The sequence below is a fragment of the Peromyscus leucopus genome, chromosome 4 (assembly GCF_004664715.2).
Source record: "Peromyscus leucopus breed LL Stock chromosome 4, UCI_PerLeu_2.1, whole genome shotgun sequence".
In the NCBI taxonomy this organism is placed as follows: Eukaryota; Metazoa; Chordata; class Mammalia; order Rodentia; family Cricetidae; genus Peromyscus; species Peromyscus leucopus.
Genome location: NC_051066.1, coordinates 133,250,850 through 133,256,529, shown reverse-complemented (window position 1 = coordinate 133,256,529; position 5,680 = coordinate 133,250,850).

The window sequence follows — 5,680 nt, the reverse complement described above, 5'->3', positions numbered from 1 at the left end:
TGCGCCGCGGAGGGAGGGGCGAGTCCTCTACGACGTGCGCACGCAGCCAATCGGCAGCCACGCAGCCGTCTGCCCGAAAGCTCGGCCACGCCTCCATGCGAGCGCCTTCCGCTCAGCGGAAGTGACGGGAAGCTTAAGTCAGGCGCTAGGTAGGGTGAGCGAGAAGGGACAAGTGCGGCGCGGAGGCGAAACTGAGCGCGAGGAGGCGCTGTGGAGACCGAGGAACAGTCACTCTGAGGAGAGCCGAGGGTTGACGCTGCCGAGCGAGTCGCAGTGTGGCCGAGAGTCCCCTCGGGCGACAAGTAGAAGGGGTTCTGCAACCCTGCTCGCCTGCAGAGCCAGGTCCTTAGTCCCCTGGGAGCTCCAGGCGGCCTCGCTGGAGTTAGCGTCTGTGCATTCTGTCCTAAACCTACAAGTTACTCACGACTTTGTTCACGATGTTAACTCATCCACCGTCATGACTATGGAAAAAATAAAGTTGCTTCGCCTGGCGATGGCTCAAGTCTACCTACCGTCTGGAGAATGGTGAGTCCCAGGCCACGTCAACCTGGGCTACCAAGGGAAAAAAAAACTTCTCTGTGTAACTTAACGACTCAGCTTGCCCAGCATTCTCTTCTGAGAAACGTGAGGCTAAGATCCCAAGAGAAAAACTTCTTTTCTAAGGATAAGGCAAGTTGGAACCAATGGAGAACTTCGGCAGGGAAATAGCGAAGTAGTCGGTGTCACGATATCATTGCGTCCTCCCGGTGTGGTGTTAGCATTTCACAGAGGATGTCTTGGATGGCCAGAAGCAGCTGCACCCCTCGCCAACTTGTACATCGCAGTGCAAATTCTGAGGCGTCCCATGCCGTGGTGGTACCTGTCTGTAATCCCAGCCCAGGCAGGAGTTTTAGGGTGGCCTGGTTACCTTGCAAGATCCTATGTCATAGCTAACCTGGGTTACTAGCAAGGCTAGCCTGGCATACAAAGTAAGCGATTCTGTCTCAAACAAACGATGAACAAAACCAATCCTCACCTTCCAGATGGTGCCATACACAGTGTGCTAAGCATTTTGTGTGCCTGGGGCCCAGAAGGGGGTGACCTAGAACTGGGGTACAGACAGTTGTGAGCTGTCATGTGGGTGCTGGGAATTGAACCTCCCAGAATTCTTAATCACTTAAGCCCTGTGCCGTTGCTCCAACCCCCACCCCCACCCCCCCTGTGTGTTTTAGATAGGATCTCACTATGAAGCCCTTGGCTGGCCTGGAATTTGCTATGTAGACCCAGGCTAGCCAGAAACCCACCTGCCTCTGACTCCCCAGGGCACTGAGATTAAAAGCATTCCGTGTGCGGGACCACGCCTTTAATTCCAGCACCCAGGTGGCAGAAGCAGGTGAATCTCTGTGAGTTCGAGGCACCTGAGGTGAAGACCCAACTATAGGTAAAGGTTGATAGATACAAAAATGAGGTTCTGGGGTTTTTTGTTTGTTTGTTTTTGCAAGACAGGTCTCTTTATATAGCCCTAGTTGTCCTGAATATACTATGTAGACCAGGCCAACCTCGAACTCACAGAGATCCTCCTGCCTCTGTCTCTCAAGTACTGGGACTAAAGGATTGTGCCACCTAAAACAAAACAAAAAAACAAAACAAAACAAAAAAAAAAAAAAAACCTGAATCTCACTCTGTAGCTTAGGCTAGTCTTAAACTCCTAATCCTTCTGCCTCCACCTTCCAAATGCTAAGATTACTCCAACTCTGAGTAGTCCACATGGGCACATCTGCACATGCATGCAAACACACACACAAACAAACCTGAGGGGCGGGTAATGAAACAGGGTCTCATTATGTAGCCCGAGCTGTCTTGGAACTCACTGTGTAGACCAGGCTGGCCTTGAACTCACAGAGAGCTTCCTAAGTGAAGGGGTCCGCGGCCTGCAGCAACAGAACAGCTCACTGTAGTTTTGACAGACACCTTCCTGATGGTCAGGGATGCTGAACGTTTTTCTGTGTGTGCACTGACTGCTTTTTGGTTTATTTGTTGTCTGATTTTTCATTATAGATATTACTAACCCTATGTGATTTACATTCTGAAGTATTCTGTGGGTTATTCTGTTGCTAATGCCATTTATTTACTACAAAGTTTTTCTTTGGTTTTGTTTAAGACAGGTTCTGATATGTAGACCGTGATGACTTTGGACTGGCTTTGATCCTTCTGCTGTTGCCTCTTAGGTTCTGGGATTACAGGCCTGTGCACCCATGTAGTCCAAACTTGTTCATTATATTTTGAGACAGAGAAGGCTGTCTCCCCGAGTTGCCCAGTTTAGTCTCAAACTTCTAGGCCCAAAGATCTCCTGCTTCAGTCTCCCAGGTAGCTGGGAGCACAGGTGAACAATTTCAACGTTACTGAAGTCTAACTTTGCCAGTGTTTCTTCTGCCAAGAAAGTATTGGCAAGTCTTCTGTTTCATGAGGATTTCTTCTATTTTTTTCCCCTAAGAGTTTCACAGGCTAGCTTACCCCACAGGTAATCCTTATGGCTCAGCCTCCCTAGTGCTGGGACTGCAGATCAGAGTCTCCAGTCCCAGGCTCCCCCACCCCGTTGCCCTGGCTAAGGAAGCCCTCTAACAGAGCTACAACTTCACAGTCTTTCTATTTTGAGTTAATTTCTGTGCTGTGTTAAAGCTCCACTTCTGTCCATTTGCCTGTAGATGTTCAGTGTTCTGGCACCATTTGTTGAAACAGCTGTCTAGATCCTAGTCCCCTCCCAAAGAGTCTTTTCCACATTGGCCTCACACCCTTATTGAGAATAATTTGACTATCTTTATATAAGTGAAGGCTAATTTCAGGGTTCTCTATTCTACTTTATTGGTCAATATGCCAGTTTTTATGCCAGTGCCATATTTTTTAGTTCTGTAACTTTGTGGTTTTTTGGAAATGACTTCATGCATGTATATGATGTATATTGGTCATTTTCACTGTCTAGTTACTCTGTCATCCTGGCCCCACTCCTTCTGAACCTGCTTCCTCCCCCAGAAGTCCCCTCATACTTTCATGTCCTTTTTTTGTTGTTGTTGTTGTTGTTGTTGGTTTTTGTTGTTGTTTTTTCGAGACAGGGTTTCTCTGTGTAGCTTTGCACCTTTTCCTGGAACTCACTTGGCAGCCAGCCCAGGCTGGCCTCGAACTCACAGAGATCTGCCTCCCCAGTGCTGGAATTAAAGGCCGCCACCCCACCCCACCCCGACCCCCACCCCAGGTTCATGTCCATTTTTTTTTCAGAAGATTTTTGTTTTATTTTTTATGGGTATGAGTATTTTCCCTGCACATATCTGTATGTAGCACTTTTGTGTTTGGTGCACATGGAAGCCAGCAGAGGGCGCTGGATTACCTTGGAACTGGAATTGAGGTGTGATTGTGAGCAGAAGCATGTGGGTGCAATCTGTACTGTTTATAAAAAAAACAAAACTCACTTTGCAGCCTTGGCTGGCCTGGAACTCATTCTATAGACCAGGTTGGCCTGGAACTCAGAGATCTGCTTGTCTCTGGCTCCCAAATGCTGGGATTAAAGGCAGTTAAAAATTTTTTAATTAGCCAGGCTGTGGTGGCACATGCCTTTAATTTCAGCACTCTGAAGGCAGAGGCAGGCAGAGCTCTCAGTTCCAGAACAGCCAGGGTTACACAGAGAAACCCTGTCTCAAAAAAACCAAAACAAAAAAATTAAATTAAAAATTTTGGCTGGGCGGTGGTGGCACACGCCTTTAATCCCAGCACTCGGAGGCAGAGGCAAGTAGATCTCTGTGAGTTCGAGGCCAGCGTGGTCTCCAAAGTGAGTTCCAGGAAAGGCGCAAAGCTACACAGAGAAACCCTGTCTTGAAACCCCCCCCCAAAAAATTTAATATACTTTCTGTGTATTTGGGTGTATATGTCAGAACATGCGTGTGGTCAGAGGACAGCTTGCGGGAGTTCTCTCCTTCCACCATGTGGATCAAACTCACGTTGTCAGATGTTGGCAGCAAGCACCTTTACCCACTGAGCCAGCTCAAAGGCCTTCTATAGGGTTTTCTACCTGATTGCATCATCTTTGAACACAACTTTTCCTTAAATGAGACAGGTTTTTATGTAGCCCAGGATGGCCTTGAACTTGCTTCAGAGCCAAGGATGACCTTGTATTTCTGATCCTCCTGCCTCTACATTCCAAGTGCTAGGATTACAGGTATTTACCATCATGCCAGGTTAGTTTTATGCTGGGATAAGGCTCAAACGCAGGACTTCTTGCATGGTCTCTTCCGACCGAGCCACATTGCCAGTCCATTTATTTATTTATTTATTTATTTAGTCATTCATTCATTCATTGCACCACACATCCATCCCCAAACTCCTGCAAATAGTTTCTACAAGAGGGAAAAAAAAATCTCAATAAATCTTTGTGTTATAGATTGTGAAGTTTAAATTTTTTTTTTTTTTTTTTTTTTTTTTTAAATTCTAGTGTGATCAGACACCTGACAGCCTGGGAATTGAACCTGGGTCGTCTGGAACATCAGTCAGTGCTCTTAACCGCTGAGCCCTCTCTCTTTCCCTCAATTTTAAATTCTTAGAGTCTGGGATGTTTTTGAAGGTTTGTGGTTAGAGGATCTGGGATCCTGCCATGTAGCTCAAGGTGACCAGAAAATCAGAGGTTAAAAGTAAGATGCTGGAAACCCGATCTGTGCTTCAGGGTTTTGGAGGAAGCCTAGCTGGCAGCCCAGGTAAGCCCTAGCCTAGAAGGTATGTGACTAATGGGTGAGACTGGCTGGTTCCCTTTCTGAATTCTCTCAGGCTTTCTTATCTTAGGAAGTGAGGAATCTGGCTGAATCCCAGGGCATGCATCTGGTTAAAATAAACATCTTGGGTGGTCTGAGATGGAAAAGAACCTGAAGTCAGGTTTGGAGGTGGGAGACAGATTTGGAAGTAGTGCACAATTTGTCTTTGTGAGGTGTAGGGTTTTTAGCATGTCAAACACATGATCTCAACCATTCGACTATTTCCTTCCCACTGAAGGCCTGTGACCCTGACAGCTGTTGCAGTGAGGCTGGAGAGGAAGGTGTGCTCGCTGGCCTCAGATATACATGAGGGGTCACAGCAACCTGACATACTGTGGGGAAAGCGACTGCCTGCCCATGCTATGCAGAAGACGAAGACAGAGAAGGAAGGTGTACTTGTGTAGTGTAGTTTTGGCACACTCTGTGATGTGGAGCCCATGGATGAGGTTAGTGATTAAAGTGGTAATCCCAGGAAGGTGACCTTCAGGTCATTATAGACTGTCGAGGGCTCAGAAGCCAAACAGTTCAGGGAGGATCCATCCATCCATCCATCCATCCATCCATCCATCCATCCATCCATCTATTCATTCATCCATCCATCCATCTAGTTTTCCTAGACAGGGTTTGAGTAGCTTTAGCTGTCCTAGAACTCAATCTGTAGATCAAGCTGGCCTCAAACTCAGATAATCTCGTCTCTGCTTCCTGAGTGCTGGCGTTAAAGGCATTTGCCACCACTACCCACCTTTATTATTTTCTTTTTTTAAATTTATCTTTTATTTTATATGCATTGGTGTTTTGCCTGCATGTATGTCTGTATGAGGGTGTGGGACCCCTGGAACTGGAGTTGCAGGCAGGTGTGTGTGTGTGAGCTTCCATGTGGGTGCTGGGAATTGAACCCAGGTCCTCTG